The sequence below is a fragment of the Pantherophis guttatus genome, chromosome 4 (assembly GCF_059756535.1).
Source record: "Pantherophis guttatus breed Tessera chromosome 4, ASM5975653v1, whole genome shotgun sequence".
Lineage (NCBI taxonomy): Eukaryota > Metazoa > Chordata > Lepidosauria > Squamata > Colubridae > Pantherophis > Pantherophis guttatus.
Genome location: NC_142066.1, coordinates 53,178,714 through 53,197,389, shown reverse-complemented (window position 1 = coordinate 53,197,389; position 18,676 = coordinate 53,178,714). Strand labels below are relative to the sequence as shown.

General features: G+C 38.7%; 1 protein-coding gene across 8 annotated transcripts in view; it reads left to right on the top strand.

The window, feature by feature from the left end:
• The window catches only part of CDK12 (cyclin dependent kinase 12), a 171,720-nt gene that overhangs the window by 91,091 nt on the left and 61,953 nt on the right, over positions 1-18,676 (top strand). For 3 of the 8 annotated variants that reach the window (XR_009622581.2, XR_004591134.2, XR_015733841.1), the window contains one exon: positions 3,774-7,250. The exons of 1 other annotated variant lie outside the window; for it this stretch is intronic. The gene's annotated coding sequence lies outside the window, so the exon portion shown is untranslated. Of the gene's footprint in view, positions 1-2,219; positions 7,251-18,676 lie in introns of those variants that run through there. 4 more of the 8 variants (XR_015733839.1, XR_009622582.2, XR_015733838.1 and 1 more) reach the window with 3 other exon arrangements.

The following is an 18,676-nucleotide window of genomic DNA, read 5'->3' as shown; positions in this document are numbered from 1 at the left end:
CTCTGTAAGCTGCCCAGAGTCCTTAGGGAGTTGGGCGGCATAGAAATGCGACAAACAAACAAATAAATAAATAAATAAATAAATAAATAAATAAATAAATAAATAAATAAATAAATAAATATGCAGAATAAATAAATAAATAAATAAATAAATATGCAGGGAGGTAGGATTGTTTGCTTCTGTTTTAGTTGTAAGTGTGCCTCAAATAACGAGAGATTTCAAGCACATACTGCCAATACATTAATTGTTTTCTGAAGGTCAGTTTTCTACTCTCTTTTAAAAAATAAAAGTTAAAGTATCAATATACTTTTCTTCCTTCTCTCCCTCCCACCTTCCTACCTTTCGTAGTAAAGTGAGATTTGAACTCAGGTCCTCCAAGTTGTATTCCCTAGCCTTAGTTGAAGCTGGCATTCAAACTCATTTTGCTGCGGGATCATATTTGAATGGCCTTTTGACAATAACTCAAGGCAGTGTGTGACTCTGAATGAATTGCACATATATTGTGAATAGATGTTTAAACTGTGGGTGTTTTAGAGCCAGCTAAAACCCTAATGGCTACATTGCTCATGGGAGATTTAACATGATGTGTGTGTGTGTGTAGCTAAGTTATTAGGAGAATGGGGTGAACAGTGCAGCTAGTGCAGAGTCCAATTCATTTAAATATTTCCTTCCAATACTATAATGCCCTCTTCTTATATTAAGAAAGAGGAAGAAAGATTTCTAAATATAATAACTGGGGATTTCACATTTCCATATGTACAGTCTTGTTCCAACTTATTTGATACGTGCCTCTCTCCTTCCTTATGTGTACAATTCAGAATCTCTACTGTACATTCCCTCCTCCCCCCGAGATCCTGTTACTCTTTAGGAGAAGCCAATAGATCCCCCCCCTAGTTAATAAACAGCAATGTAGCAAGTGAAGGCCCTGCAGTATCTCATGGCAAACATAGATCTCCAGGGTTCAATGTTGGCTAGAACGTTGAATGATGTGTTGTTTTGCAGTGCAAACAACGTTGAAAGAGCATTACAAAGATTTGGGAGTTTTTAGTGTTATTAAAATGCAACTTTCTGTTTAGATTAATTATTGGATATTAAATATTTATAAGCCACCTTGAACTTTGTTGAAGAAAATATACGTATTGCTAGCAAATGACTAAAGAAATAGCTTCTTAGGTAACAATCTGAATTATTCCCAAATATGCTTCCTTCACTAGGGAAAATCCAAAAATTCTTTGCTGCCATCTAGTGTTTGTCTTGATTTGTGCACCTTAAATCCTGTAGAACTACAGCTACATCTCTTCCTTTTCAATTTCTTCAAATGTTCTCCCTGGTGGATCATGGCAAAGCTGTTTATGTGACTTCAAATCTCTCTTTTTTTCCTGGTTTCAACTTCCCACTATTTTGAACTGGGGACACAGGACCTTTGCAGAATAAACTCTACAAAGGTCTGATTACAATGTTAACGAGAAAAACCCCAACCTCCCTCTTTTGCCGAGCATCAGAAAAAAGAAAATCCTAGCTTTGCCCAAATATGTGATGCAGCCTGACTCCATTACTTACCCACTGTGGCTGCATTCCCTCTCCCCAAATAATAAGTAAGCCTCAGCCTTACATAATTATGTGGAAAGGCTCAGAAGGACCTTTGTGCCCAGCTTTGAGGGTGATACTCAATTCTGGGCAACTTTTCCAAGCACATTTCCCATCAGGTTGCCAGCACACTGCATTCTCTGATTGTCCTGTGCCGAGACCTGTTGCTTAGCAACAATCAGTACATTCATCTTTAATAAATTGCTGGCACCATGATGGCCAAGACTGTAGGGAGGGGGAGAGTGGAGAGTTTGATTTGGGTGACTTTTATTTTATTTTTTTTAAGGGAACACCATGTGGTTTGCAAAAATGAAAGGGGAAGAAAAGATTAAAACATTTTAAAAATGCAATCTGTTGACACGGACTAGCCCAGATTGAGTCAGCCCATAGATGAGAATAGGCTTTCACTAGCTACATGAAAATAGCTACTCACAAACATGTGACATGTGAATTGTGCCTATGTATAAAAGGGGGGTTGAGGTGTGGTGCTCTAGACTGCGCTTCACATTTGGAATTAGAACTACCAAGAAAGTGTTGTGGTGGGTGCTGGACAAGCAACCAACTCAACCAGCAGAAAGCCAACTATAAAAGACCAAACTTGTATTCACTGGCAAATATACCTGCTTCAACAGCTCAGTCCAGAGAAAATGATAAAACCTACATGGAAGAAATGCTGAATGAGAGAATTATAGAATCAAAGCTGGAAGAGATCATGTAGGTGAGTGTGTCCCAAACCTGGGTAAATTACTCAAAGTTGGATAAAAGTGGTTTTTCTTTGGGTAATGATATCCAAGCCAATTTATTTTAGCGTACGGCTGGTCACACACAATATTAAAACACTTCATTTTTACAGGTTAAAACAATTTAACCTGTAAAACAATTAAAACAATTTTAAAAAGAGCAGTAAGAAAACCTAAGAGGAAAATAGAAATAACATTTCAGAGTTTAATGTCGAGTTTGGAGATCCAGTCAGTAGCTGTCGTTGTTACGCAGAGGAAGTCCCTAAAATCTCCTGGATACCTTCTGTTAGAGCATTCCCTCACTATATGTTGGATAGTCTGTCGGGGTCCCCCGCAATTGCATTGTGCTGAAGGTGTCTTTCCCCATTTATACAAGGAGTCAGCACACACCCTCATCCAAACCAATTATCCATCACAACAGGGACATTTAAATTGACTTAAAGATTGCCACATAAACTAAAATGCATTAAAAAATATCCCAAATATTCCTATTAAGTTAAAAATTGGTGAAAGTGCCAATGGAAATTTGTTGAAATGATAGTAAAGATCATTCACTGATAACTGTTTTTATAATACAAGTAGTCTTTCAGTTTGACTATTTGTTCAATGACCATTAAAAGTTGTGACATTATTGAAAGAAGGGTCTTAAGACTGATACTCAAAATTTGATAAGACTTTCATTTGGATAATGAAGGAAAAAGGTGAGGAAGCATTGATTTAGGTCATCAAACTTTCTGGCCAGTGCAGGAATCCAGATGAAAGCACTCCTACAGATGGCCATTCAGCCTCTCTCAATTGTTTCCAGGGAAGGGAAACTCATTACTTCCCTAGCCCTGTTGTTGAACGTCTCTTACCATTTTGAACCTGCCTTCTATAACTTAAGAACATTATTCCATATTCTGCAGTCTGGAACACTAGGGAATAGGATATATTCTTTTCTGTGGCACCCCTTTAAGGTCTTAAATTCATAAGAATTAAAAGAAACTGGCCCAAAGTTAATGTAGCTGTTTTCCATCTCTCCAGCCCTCATTTTTTTCTCAAGACTAAATATACCTATTTCCTCAGTCTGTACCAGTAAGACTTATTTTCTAATTCTCTGATTATTTTCACCATCTCTGCATCTGTGCAGTTTCTTTGAATTTTTTTTTAAAATTGTGCCCAGAATTGGAGTTAATACTTAGGTTGGGTTCTGACCAATGATACAGTAAATATATAATAGAATATTTATTTCCATGATTTGAAAGTTATACTTCTTATGATGTAATTTAAAATTTTGCTTGTGTTTTAATCAGAAATAGGAGGAGGGATGTGCATTAAGTGTGTTTGATGCTTTGAGTTATTTCTAAAAAACAAGGCAGAATAAAAATAAATAAATATAGTATCACAGTGATGCTCTTATTTAGCCAGCTACATGGGCAATCATGTTTTTTTCTTTATCTTATATAGTTGAATCTTGCTGCTATTACTCAGACTCCTCCTTTTCAGGAAAGAACAGAAAGAAGTTCATGCAAATCATCATCCATTTTAGGTTTGAAGGCTGCCAATTTGGAAGAAGAAACATCAACTCAACTTGACTTCTCCATAACACTGGCATCTGCATGTGAACATTTTGGTGTCTATTTTTATAACAAGGCAAACCAAAAAATCAATTCTTTTGAAAATAGAAACTCTTATTATAGAAAGATTGAACGCTAATTGCTAAGAACAACAGTTTAATTTTGAGCAAACTCTGATCTTGACATCCTGTCTTTTTAACTCTTGATTGTACTTCCGACTGATCTCTTGAATTTGTATTCCCTCCCGCCCCCCCCCCCCCCCGCCTTAATGACACTAACCTTGTTTAGCTCTTTAAATTCACATTTGGCTGCTAATATTTCCTAGTCATGGTTCATGACATCTTTGGGATTTGACCCTGGATTTTGCTAAGTCCACTAGACACAGTACAATTATCCCTAGTTAAAAAAAAGAAGAAGAAGACATTGTTCACATATTGCTTGCTGATGATTTATAGAAAAAGTAGAGGTGGCTGGGTTCAAACAGCTAAACCAGAAGTCATGGTTTACAAACAGATTTCATGTACTAGGCTAAGGCACAAATTTGGAGGAAAAATCACATTATAGCTTATTAATTTGAGAAGCCAGTCTGTGTCTGATTTTGACATAAACAGCTGTTGGAGCTTAAATGGCCCACAGACCTAGAAGCCCTATTCTGGTTTGATGTCATCTAGTTTTATCTATATAAATATTAGAGAAGAGCCACAATAATTTTGCATTGGCCTCTTTGTTACAAAATAGACTACTGAGTATACTGCAGAATGTGTTACATTCTTCCTGTTCCTATGAGTGAATGTGGGGCTGAAACTGTAAGGGAGAATCATTTTTGAAATTTTCAATGCTAGTTGGAGATAAAAGGAGATAATGCCCTACACAGGGATACCATTGTTCATGCTGGTATCTCAGTGTTTTATTATTGTGTGTCTAATGCTAAAACTTATTTATTTGCTTTGAAAGGCTTAATCCACCCATTACTCTGTGGGTATAAAAAGGGGGTTTGGGGGCACTTCCATGTAGCCTGTTAGTTCTCCCTGGACATAGTAGCACCATGGTTTATTTGAATCTGTCTTAATGTTTTATGTAAATTCAGCTTCTAGATGTGTGCACCATAGTTTATGGTTATGTTGTAAGAACCCAGCTAGTTATTTCCTATTCAGTAAACTATAGTTAGGACAAAGCCAACTATGTATTATTGGAACATGTAAACTCCAAGCTTTGTATTAGATGATTTTTTTTTCTGCCACACAGGTTGATAATTATGATGACTGTTGTTTTTAATTAGCTATTTTATTTGCATTATGTAGTTCAATTGGATTCTAAAGGTGGCATATATACAAATGTTCTAAATTACATAAGTAATCATCAGAATTATTCCAATTACAGACAAACAAAAACAAAAATCTGTAAATGAAATAACAAATGAGCTAGCTAAACCAAAGACCTCATTTTGTTGAGTCAACTGCTTGTTGAGTACCTTAGTAAGGATAATGTTGTTTTCATAGTTTTGTAGTTAGTTTTTTTTTAGTTTTATAGTTCAATTGCCAAAATTAATTCAATATTTTAAAAAGAAAGTGGAAGAGATTTGCACAAATGAAGACAGAATGGCAGACTTCTCAATCAAATTTTTCTACAACAGTCCAAACTACATGTTTTAATTAAACTTGCTTACAATTATAACACAGGTTTAAGCATGAGGATCTTGCAACAAAGATGGAGGAGCATTACATTTCAAAAAATATATTTAAAGATAAACTCATTTTTTTAAAGTATTGTGAAATGTTGCCCAATTGAAATAGAAAACCAATGGACTAACAACAAAATTTAGAGCAGGTCCCCCAATCACTGACTGCATTTAAATCTTCTGGCTTTATATGCTGTTGTTCAAATAACTGTGGCTAAATGGATAAATGCTATAAATGCATGTTTCTCTCTGGCTGATTTTGGGCCATAATCATGGTTATGTATGTTTTTACATACATCTTAAGTGGAGCATTATAGTTTAACATAGTCAGTTTAAGAAGTTCATGTAATGATTTAGTATTTGATGTTGATTTTATTCCAGTCATGTAAGAAACATCAGGTTAGAGTTCCCCAAGAAGAATACAAGGAAGGACTCACATAATGCAAATTGTGATTAGGGCAGGAAGAGATGTTCAAGGAAGAAATCCGTAGATAGTGGTCCTCACTATCTTTGTAAAACTTGACTTATCATTAAATCATGGGCAAATATTCAAAATGATGCCATTCATTCAAAAATTCTTTGGCTTGTGGGTATAAAGTTGACTTTCTTATGGAGGCTGTGCCATATGTAAATAGATGTTATTTTTAATTCCCATTGTTTAATGTGTAATAAAATAGATGACAAAATAATATGCAACTTTCTATAGAATTCTTGGGATGCATTATAGTAAACAAAGCAACATTGAGTAATATTGTGTGCTCAAATCCCAATATTTCCTACATCATGTACATGGTTCACATCGATAAACTGATTTTATGGAGAAAGAGAGAAAAAAAAGAAAAGCAGCCATTTATGGAAAGAGCTCATTTTTAAGAGATGCTTTTTTCTAAAAGATTTTAAATGAAAGATGCATCTGAAAGATGGATAGATGAATGAAAAAAAGGGAACCTAAGCTATATTGAAGGTTAAGGGAGAAAATCTACAAGGCAAATTACTCCCTGGTATTAATTTTATAGAGCACAGCTCAGAAACAGATTCTCCTACATGTGAAATTAATGGGATATACAGAAGAACACTAAAAAGAAATTCAGGGCCTAAGGTGCTGTATGAGGAAACCTGAGTTCTAGCTCTGCCCAAGGCACAAGGTCATATTACAGTGGCCTTGAGATTATCACTTTTTTTCAGTCCAAAATATGTTGCATTGAAAACTGTATGGACAAGCCCCAGGAGTCAAGACTGACTTAAAGGCTAAAAAAAGTAAGAGCACTACATAACCTTTGCCATGCAATATTTCAGTTTCACATTGATTCATCATGGGGCAACCTCCTTTTGAAAGATCTATAAATGTGTGAGAATGAGGGAAAAGATGGTATAACATCCAGAAGAATGTGCCAAGAAGGATAAGAAAAACAAAGTAAGGAAGCTATGTGAAGTTTAAAAGACTGCAATAATTTCAGATCTTTCTCTCTCTGATTTTCTCATCTGTCTATTAAAATTAAACCTAGGTATATCTGTCTGAGACTTGCACAGAGATGGCAACAGAAGAGGACAAGGGTGAGGAACTCTCAATAATCTAGCAATCATGGCCAATAGTGGAAAAATACTGTGAAATGTACTTCAGCAAATTCTGAATAGAGATAATGTAGATGTACATGCCTAAGCAAAATAAAACCAAAATGATGAAACGTACATTGTGGCATCGTAATGTAACCTGTGTCCCATCACACTTTCATTACAAGGTTGCCTACGAATATAAAAGGTAGAGGTTTAATCATGACATTGCAATGCACATTTTGTCACTTGTTTCCTTTGTTCTTTGTGAATGCCTATGTGGAGAGAGGCTCCTAACCTGAAATAAAGGATTGGGTATGGAGATGCACAGGGATGCTCCACTGAGTTGGCATTTATCCAGCATACGTCATCTACAGATATACATCTATTTCCACCCACACATATATCTACCCCTTAAGTCATGGCTTTTAAGTGATCTTTGATGGCTTCCGTATTTTTGTGCTTGGAGATATTAATTATTGGTTGTTACCAGCAGGGACTTTTAGGCTGAGGTAGTTCACACATGGGCCAGGTATTCCATGAATACACATGGCATGTGAGTCAGTGTAGTTGTATTTTAATTCATGGAAGGTACCATGGGAAAGATTTTCCTTCAGTGTCACTTAATCAACATCTGAATCAATTTCTAAATGAATAAACATACAGTGAGTTGCGGTTGAGTCAGCAGACTATCCCTGATCTAGTTTTCTCCATTAGCCTTCTCAACTTAGTGTCCACCAAATATCTTGGAGCAACTCTGAGAGTTGTAGTCCCAGAACATCTGGAGGAAATCAGGATAGAAAATACTAAATTGCACACTATTCTTTAATCACCTCAGGACTCAAGCAGACTCAATGGGAATTGTTTCATGTACTTAAAACCAGATCACTTAGATTCTTGTAGCAAGAATGGGTGAGGTTCACTTTGAACTGCAAACTTTGGCTTGTCAATGTAAACAGCAAGGCTCTCCCCATTCCTATAGGTGTTGTCTTCCTCCCCCAAAACACCACCTCAGGAAAGGGAGAGAACAATAATGGTTGGGAAGAAATGCAGAGCAAAGATTCTTCTTCCTCCCTCCCTTGGGTGCTCCTTTATGATTTTTAAACACCCTCGTTTCATTGTGAAGAAACAAATCTGACACTTTTCTGTCTAACTGGGCCTGCAGATAGTGCTCTCTCCAATTGTTGATAGTCGGTCCACACATTCAGTTGTCTGTCATCGGGTGTGTTATGATTGCAGATAAAGAAATTGTAATGCCACTATATAAATAAGAAATGCCGACATGAATTTTTTTCCTTTCTTGTAAGAAGTAGTGTCAGCGAGGAGCAATAAGGGGTGGAGGGAGTAGAAGGTTTTGCCTATTGTGAACAGCTAATTCAAAGCCCTGCCCTTTTATAAGGCTGTGGAGAGGGGCACTCTGCCCATGTGCAGAATCACCCTGTTTTGATCATCTGGGTATAGGCTAGTTGTAGCCTATCTCCAAGAGAATATCTCTCCAGTTTAGTAATACTGTACTTCAAAGCATGCCAACTTAGTATTCACTTCCCTTAGAACGATCAACCTGAAGAAGGCTGAGCGTGGTAAATTCTTGCCACGTTCCTTGCCTGCTGGATCTCGGGCGGGGTGGGGGAGAAGCAAGGGGAAAGATGTGCTATTATTGTTAGCGTTTGACTGGGTCCCTTCTGTGCCTTGCCATTCATTTAAAATTCTGATTTAAAAACCAAAAGAGGCTCTTTAAAATTTCCACATTAGCATGCCGTTTGTATGTTAGGCCAAGATGCTCAGGGATGCTTTTTGGCAGAAGTCGCCCTCTGACAGCTTTTGCCAGCAATAAAACAACACATGAATAAAAAAAAAAAAAAAAGAAGTCAGGAGCTTTTTAACAATTTCTTCCCCTCCCTGATAGGCAGAAACAAGGTGGTGCAGGTCCCAAGCAGTGGAGGAGGGCATTTAAGGCCTGGAATTCAGGCTATTGTCCCTCTTTTTGGCCAGGAAAGATAAGAATCTCTAGTTCTGCTATGGAATGTTACATTTAGAAACAACGGGAAAGGGGCAATCTGTATCAAAGAGACAGTCCTTTGCTCTTCACAAACAAACAACCCCCGCCCCCCGCCCGCCTTGGCAGCCTTCGTCCCCTCCTTCCTTCCCTCCGTCCCTTGGGGAATCGCTTGCTTCTTCATAAGGACAGATGTCTCTTTTGATGAGGACACAAGGATTTGGCTGGCTTCCTGGACCAGCCCAACTTCATTAATGGGCTTTTGCGCAGCTTGGGAACAGGTGGGGTCGGAGAGCAAGCATTTTCCATAAAATGTCGTGCCACATAAAATACGATGGTACCAGCGGATGAGAGGCCGACAGCAGGATAGGAATCGGGGAGGGTGGGCGGGGAGGGGAGAAAGGTGGAGAAAGGTGTTTTTCTCCATGCAGACAAACACAAGTGCCAAAACACACAGTACACTACATCTTCTCCCATTGCTACTTTATAGGATTTACTGAATACATACATCTTCTCTCAGCATCAGATAACCCAAATAAGAATTAGGATTACTCCATGTGCAGCTTGATAATTTTAGACCATAGAGTCTCCATGCAGGGATCCTCAAACAGCCATGGATACTAGGTAACCAAGGGAGGAGGGAGCAGAATTATGGGATGGGCGTGATGCAAATTGACCTTTGGCCCTGTTGCCCAGCTGCACTCCAGGGATCTGCGCATGCCACCCACAGTACTTTCAAATGTTAAGTCCAAGCATTCCAAGTTTTGGAGCCGAAAAGCAAAGCTGAATTCTATGACTATTTGCATCATTTTGCATAATAACGTCTACAGTATTGGTGATTTTTAATCAATGATTTTGCTTCTGATAGCCATGGGAAATGCAATGGGCAGTGGTTAAAGCACCAGGCTAGAATCTGGGAGATCAGGCAATTGGGTGATTTCCAGCCAGTCACTCTCTGTCAATCCTAGGAAGGAGACAATAGCGAACCATTTCAGAAATCTTGCTGAGAAAATTGCAGGAACGTATTTAGGCAGTCGCCAGGAATCGAAATTGACTCAAAGTACCATTCCCTCTAAAAAAACATGGGATAGGGTCCTAGAAAATATTCATCAACTCCCCCTCAACTTTCTAGATTTCACCAACTGGAGGGTTGGGGTTTTTTAGTGCCTTTGAGTCAACTCTTAATTCCTGACAACTAAGTTTTCTTGACAATCTATTTTTGAAGTGATTTGTCATTGCTTTTTTCCTGGGACTGAAAAAGAGTGAGTGGCCCAAGGTTACTTAGTTGGCTTGGTGACTAAGATGGGACTAGATCTCATAGTCTCCTGGTTTTTAGCCTAATCACCATACTATGCTAAGCTGGTTCTGTCCTCAAATGTTGCTTCCACTTTGACAATAATTTTATATTTGAGAAAGTATGAAATTGAAAAACTTGAGAAAGTATAGAAGTTGAAAAAGTTGCATTTGGGAAGAATAGCTAAAAAGTAAGAAGAGAGAAAGATATGCTTGCAAAGCAGTATTCTGCTTTCAAATGCCCTGTGGTACTTTGGAAATTCTCTGTGGATTCCTGCCATACATTCATTCAGCATTCTTTTGGCCATTGAATGAAATATGACAGTTCTGATCCTTCTCTTCCATATTTGGATCCAAACTGCAAAGGTTGAGCCATTCTAAGAACACTTTGCTTTATTGATCAAGCGAAGTCGAGCTATCAGCTTCAGATGCCCGCCTGGCAATCAATCAGTTTGTATAATAGGATGGAACACTGAAACTCCCTTGTTCAATGGAAAGATTGAATATTAAGTGCAATTAGCACCTGTGTCCAAGGGGGCAGGGAAGGTGTAAAGAGGAAAGCAGTACAACATCTCATTTGAAAAATGAGATCTTAAAGTGAAATCTGGTGGTGCCATAAGAAAAGCATATTATCTTTCAAAGAAGAAAATCAATCCAACTTTCACCTGCAGTTCTAAGTGTGGAAGGGTGTGCAAAATAGATTGCAGCAATAAAGATCAGACCATAATGGTTTATTAATTTTAAATACATCAGAAGTTTTCTTAGTTTATGACTCCTGGATGAGGCCACCAAACAATCTGCCAAGTGGAATTCTTTGATCTGTATAAATTATGCATATTGAATGGCCTTTTATATTTTTTCATGGACTGCTGTGCAAATTTTATTATTGTGCCTAACAAACCAGATTTATTCAGGTTTTTATATGTTTATTCATATTTACATTCTGCAATGTTTCTGTCATGGAATTCAGGATGATGTACTTAACGATCCCCCACACTAATAAAATATGGTTAGCTTCATGTGCTCTCTGTCCATGTTTTGATAAGTACAAGTAAGGTACAAGAAGCCATGCAGATCACTGAAATCTGCCTCTCTCCTGGCATCAGGGAAAATTTTAGAGAGCCACTGCTCTTCATCATGAGATTTCACCAGCCTGCACATTTTTCAACTAATTATTCAGGGACTCATTATGTCCGATTCAATTTCCTGTATATATTCCTCCACTTCAACACTGCCTATGCATCTCTGGTTATAACCGATGCAAAGCCCAATGAATGCCCCATTACCTTGGCAGCCTAACTCTGCTCTGGCATAAGTCATTTTGATGCCCAAGGTAGAATGGCAAATGCTTTCCCATCTCCAATTCAGAGTTACTGAAATCCACTCCGTTCTTTCTGGTACCTGATGCAAAAAGTCCATCAAGCACCACACTCTCAACTTGTCAGTGCATATTAATAAGCCAGATAACTAACATTGCTGCCTTTCCCTCAGATTGCTTCATATTGCCAGTCTGCCATGGGATAATTCCAAAGAAAATCCATAGCTACAGCTTTCATTCTTTGGTTATGCTAGTCCTGATTTGGTGTAAGTATACCATTCAAAGAAGCTGCCATTTGTAATTAATAATTATTTTTGAAACATCTTTTGCTTTAAGTCAACAAATGACATCCTCCTTAAGTGACTGCTATACCACAAAATATGTTTGCCATTTCCTCTCAATATTTCTGAGTCTATTTTAATTTTTTATAAATGAAGTCTGTAGGCACTGTCTACACCCAGTGGACTTTTTGTCAAGATCATGCAAGGTATGGGGACATGCTATAGCCCATTTAAAATAAAGGGGAAAATAAGGTTTCACTGCAGACTAAACTCAAATAAAAACAAAGGCGAAATGGTACTGCAGATCAACCACAGATGTGGACTGCAGCCAAGAAATTAAAAGACGCTTGCTCTTGGGGTGGAAAGCTATGGCAAATCTAGACAGCATACTAAAAAGCAGAGACATCACCCTGCCAACAAAAGTGTGTATAGTCAAGGCTATGGTTTTCCCAGTTGCAATGTATGGCTGTGAAAGTTGGACCATAAGGAAGGCTGACCACCAAAGAATTGAGGCCTTTGAACTATGGTGGTGGAGAAGACTCCTGCAAGTCCCTTGGACTTCAAGGTGATCAAACTGGTCAGTCCTAGAGGACATCAACCCTGACTGCTCTTTAGAAAGCCAGGTCCTGAAGATGAAACTCAAATACTTTGGCCACCTAATGAGAAGGAAGGACTCACTGGAGAAGAGCCTAATGCTGGGAAACATTGAGGACAAAAGAAGGGGACAACAGAGAATGAGGTGGCTAGATAGAGTCACTGAAGCAGTAGGCGTGAGCTTAAATGGTCTCTGGGGGATGGTTGAGGACAGGAAAGCCTGGAGGAACGTTGTCGATGGGGTCACAATGGGTCAGACATGACTTCGCAACTAACAACAACGAGTATTCTGCTGTCATTATTAAGATATCTTGGGTGTGCGCGTCATATATTTCTTCAAATGATGGGAAAGCAAAGGAGGTAAGATTGCATTTCAGGTTTTACATTGTTTAAGAAATTATAGTAATGAAAGTAATTTCAAAACTTAAGTATATCTTAAGTATATAACTTATATTATAGCTGAATTCAATGACCTGATTCAACAACATGATAATCTAATGCCAGGCTAGCCACAAGTTACCCAATCCCATTTCTGTCTTGTCTAGTATGAATCCAGCCCATCTATAATACAGAGAGTCAATAACATTCACAAGATTATTTTGAGGATATTTTAAGATTTATTTTTGCATATTAATTTGAATCTTGTGCAGATGGAATTGAAAATATATTATGGACATTAAATCAGCTCTTACTTTGGATTAGAGCAAGATGTATTTACTTTACTGGTATGATGTTTATCTAGGTGCTGAAAGTGGTAGCTAAGTCTAAAGCACAACTTTATCCAGTCACCTTCCATGGTTGGGAGTAGATGGAGGCCACACATCCTACGCCAGTCTCCTGAACTTTCCTGGAGAACGTGGTTCCGCCCCTGTGGTTCCTTTACTAACAACCTACCACGTTTCACTAAGTCGTTATAATCAAGCCTCTCTTCTTCTTGATCATGTCAACTAAATTTCAGAGCCACAAGATGCAATTGCCATGGCACAAATGAGGTTATTCATATTCTACCAGCCTCCTTCTTCTCCTGCAAGTTTCAGGCCCATCGTCTCTGAACCGTCTGGAATGCTGGCACCAGTTCCAATCCTCGGTGCTCCCACAGAGAGCCAGCATGCATGGCAGGCTGCAGCATCATTATGATGATTGATTCTTTCAGCAGCTTACACACAGTGGGGTCCCTGCTACCAACAAAAATGGGGACACGGGGAAGAAGAAGGAACTGCAGCTTCCACAAAAGCTTCTTCTTGATACCTTTTTGGATTACAGGGAAGGCTTGTTCTAAATTGACTTAAAGAGGAAGAAGAGGGGACGATTCGGAATTGGCCCTTCTGTGTTTGTCCCTTTTGTAATTGCAGGGTGGGTCTAGGAAACAAGACCGGGAACTGCAAGAGGGCTTCTCTTCTCTGGATGAAATTTGGCAAGATCAGTTGCACTGACTGGTATTCTTCAGTCTCTGAGAACTCTTTCTACATCAGTATGCCCAGTAAGGAATTCTTTTCACCTGCAACAGAATCCTTATACATTGAAGAAAATTCTAGGTACACTAAGTTGAAACATTGTGTAGGCATTTTGCATGCCAGAGAAGAGTTCCCAGTTGTGCATCGCCCACCCCTCAAAGGACACCAATGCCAGTTTAGAAATATTTACAGTCTGTCTCCGAGTTATGACTACAATTTCTGTATAAGTTGTTGTAGTCATAAGTCGAATCAGACCCTATTTCACCTCCATTTTTATGACGGTTTTTAAGCAAATCACCACAGTCATTAAAAAAATCTGCAGTCGTTATGCATACACTGCAGTCAGAAGTAGGAACCCATTCCTCCAAATGGACACTTTTTGCTGGAAACCAGCAATAAAGGTTGCAAATCACAATCAAGTGATCACAGGACACTGTAATTGCTAAACATCCAAACTTCAATCACATGAACATGGGGGGTGGGGTGATGTGACAGTTGTAAGTGTGAGGACTGATCATAAGTGAGCTGGGAGTTTGACAGCCCTGGTCCATACCATTCCAGAAAAACAGCTGATAGCCAATTTCAAAGTTTTTTCTCAACTTTCTAAAAGCTCCATAAATCAGATTTTCAGTGGAAAGCCACAATGGGAGGCCAAAAAGGACCTATTAGTAAAATGGAAGCCCTACCTTTGCCTTATACTAGTCAACAACTGCAGCAAAGGCATTCATTCTGTTTTCCTTTCAAGCTCAGAATGTTTCCCTCTAAAGATATGCAGAACAAAAAGGCAGATGTAGAGAAGGCAGGTAGAAGTGGTCCACAATCTGGCCTTGATCTGTTGACATTTTCCACACTTCCACATCTTCTGTTTGACATAGCTATTTTACTTGAGGGATATGTAAATACTGGGAAATCCACTTATCCCACTGAAGCGTCTTTGTCAAGGATCCTGGTGTCTCAATCGGTAACCTTCATGGTTTGCCCGGGGACCCAGCTAAACAAATTATCTAGGACTGTGGGTGCTCTCTTTAAAGCCCAGATGCTCTGTACTGGCCTCTATGATTGGAAGGCAAGTATGATGTTTCAGCACGGACAAATGGGTCTAATAGAAAAATAGGATATGCTTACTCTTGCATGGCTAACAAAGCAACCCTTTCCACCTGCTTGTCTTCCAGCTTGTGCCATAATTTCCAACCACAGACAACAGCAGATTTCTTGGATTGGAAAAATCCTAGATAGAAGCTAACTTTGGCTTAGCACTAACTACCTTGTTTCAGACTTACACTATTTTTGGCATAGAACTCCTCCTTGCAATAAAACCACGAAATTTACCTGGCTGGTTTGGGAGCAAAAGTATCCCTCCTATTTCTTTCCCATTCTCCACTGCTTTCTTCTTTTTGATAAGATAATAAAAGAAGTAAGACCCACAGGTCAATTTCCTTTTTCTGACACAGACATTTGAAAAATCTTCAACATTATGTCAACAACCAAGCGTGCAGCTGGGGCTCAAGGCTGGCTGTCTCCAGTCCCAGCTCGGCTCAGGGAGCCGTAGCTCGCCAGCATGAGAGTTTCTCGCCCTGCCAAACTGAGTAATTAAAGCCTCTATCACATCCTATAAAGATGTGTTCTAGCAACAACAAGCAGGAAGAGGCAAAACTTCAGGCTGATCAAAATCTGCTTTCCTCGTTAGGGTTAACATTACCAACGTTAGAACTGAACAGCTTTGGTTTTGTATCTCATACATCCTGTATTTTAAGAAAATAATAATATTTTTTTTTTTTGGCCTAAATTTCAAGGTTAAGAACTTTGCAGTCAAGGTGGAGATTTTGAAGACTGGCTCTATACTTTATTTCCATTGAAGTTTAATTTAATTTTATATTAATTCTGAAGGTAAATTAATTATGCTTTCCTTCCTATTTTCAACCGTACTGGATTATTTAGTACTGAAATTATAATATTAGAAGAACAAAATGATAGTTCTTCAGACATCGTGGAGCCACAGCAGCCTTTGTCTTTCACCATTGACTGTGGGTCAATGAGAATTGGAGGGACACCCATTTTTAGAGGCCCATAGATTCCCTAATCTTACTTTATACTGATCACTTTTTTTCTTTTTTTCTTTTTTTTAATGGCAAAAAGAAAATCAATGCATTTTGGCAGATGGAGAGCTATACTTCCCTGAAGGCTGTCTATTCAACCATCTCCATGGTCAAAGAAATTCTAGATTACCACTCTCCTGAAGCATTTTGACTAGCTCTTTCAAATATCCCAGGCAATGTTAGACTAGATGATTTTTGTACATTTCCATGATAAATTAGCATCGAACTGATCAATATAAAGAGACAAGATTGAATTACTGTTAGGCCACTTCTACATGGGGAATTAACTCCACTGGTTTTGATGCCATATGAGTGGTTTGAATGAGCAATCTCTGCCAACTGGCACTGTTGCCAACAGGAGTGCAGAAAAATCAGCAGGACCCATCATCAACCCCAAGCTTCATCTTACTATATTTACGCTCCTTGTCAAGGAACAAACAAACAGGCCATAACATGGAGACATGGCAAAGCCAAGAAAAGAGCATCAATGCGCCATGGCACCTTGATTTCTCAGGAAAGTAGGGAAATCCTAGATGGTGGATATGGGCCAGTGCTCCCTTCAAAGGAAAAACATCAGTCCCATAGCTCTAAAAAAGAATGCCATGGAGTTGTTATTGCAGGACTTCTTCTGGAGCAGGAGCCAAGCCAAATAGCTTGCAGAGTTAATCAGCTCAGTTTTCCAAGCCTACTGAACACCCCTGGCATTGTGGGAATGCACAAAGGCAGCACAGTCTCAGACTGGCATGGACTCAAATGGGATGAGGAATTGTCCTTGCCTTCTTGTTGCTATTCCTATGCACTGGAAGCTCCAATGCCAAACTGAGCGCTAAAGCTTTCAGCAAACAGCGTTGCTTCAGGTGAGGATAATGGCAGCCTCTTGGAACACCTCCCCAGGAATATAAAGCTCAGTGTGTAGAAAAATTGCAAGTCCAAGAAAAGGCTGGGCAAACCATTTGTGTTGCAACCAAACTATGTGGCAGCTTTTGGTGGTCTAGAGTCCCCCAGGGGTTTTGGTCTGCAATTCCCATTACTCAAAAGCTATTTAGAACTAGCAGTAGTACAATACAAGGGAAAACATTGTATTCTACTCTACTCTACTCTACTCTGGATTGACTTCAGTGGATGGTAGTACCTGCCCAGCTGCTTATCTGGCCTCAGAAGCTAAGTGGAGTCATGCCTGATCAGTCCTTTGGTGGGAGATCTAGGATTATAGGTTACAGGACCAGGTGAAAACATAATTTCAAGGAACAGTCCTGAATCATTTTCAAACAAATTGCATGAATGTAGTAACAAAGTCACCAGAGATTGAATTGACTTGAAAGAGACGTTACCTTTTAAAATTAACATAAACCATATATCTTTGTTATAAACCTAAAGATTAGGACATTGAGAACTGAAAACTGCTAAATAATTCTGTCTGTGAGTGTGTATTATCTATTTAATGCAAAATTCAGGAGGTGAGGTTGCTAAAGCATTTGGGGAAGATAACAGTTGTATGAAGATATGCTGCATTTTTCAAATGTAATACCTGAGTCCCCCCCCTCCCCAACTAGGATTGTCTTTCAACATCTCAGACAATATTTGCAGCAAGGCCATTATACCTCCCTTGACTCTTCTCATAAAAGAATGCTAATTCCCCAGAGTCTCTTTTTAAAAATCTTAGAATCCCTCTAGTGGTCAATAAGCTTCAGAACAGGCAGAGTTTTGTCCTATGGAAGCCTTAGAGTAAGATTTCAGATATCTTTCCTTCCCACATACAGTTGTCAAGAGACTATTTTATTTTATTTCATTTCATTTTAGATCCCACCTCCAGTTCCCTCAATAGCATCTTGCCATGCAGAAATATAGCAAATGAGACTTTTCCTGGCATGGGGTGAGTGGATATGTGCCATTTAGTCAGGTTGGGTAACTGATCCAATAAAGAATAGCAGTTTTGTTCTAAACTAGAGTTGCCATCTTTTAAGCAATCTTCATAATTATTAGTTCTGGTGGTTGAAGTTCACCAGCATGTTTTTCAAGAGAAGAAATAATAATTCTTCTAAAAGTATTCTAAGAAAAGTAGCTTTACTTGCAACTGTGAGCAAATCCAAAAACATTATCCAAAAAGATAATGTGATCTAGAATTCTACTTTTTGTTTCTGGAACTCTAATGACTTTTTAAAAGAGAAGCATGACTCTTTTTTTGCTGATTTTTGGGGTACAAAAGATGTCCTCCCCCAAAACTGCTTCCCAGATTAATGGGAAACAAAGCATTGCATATTTTACAAACCTTGAAGCTATGATGGAACAGTTTTGGCTTAAGGGGAGGGGGTGAGGTGGAAATAGCATTTTCAAACTGATATGATTAATTACTCTTTATGTCTGTTTCATTTATCCACATAAATTATTTTCAAGCAAATTCTGTAAATAATTTACCTAGATTTACTATTCCAGATGACCACTAGGTGGCAACAAGAAAATAAAAACCTCTGCCCTTTGCTGACATCTTGTGGTCATCCAGATCAGTGGTGGGTTGCCCCCGGTTTGGACCGG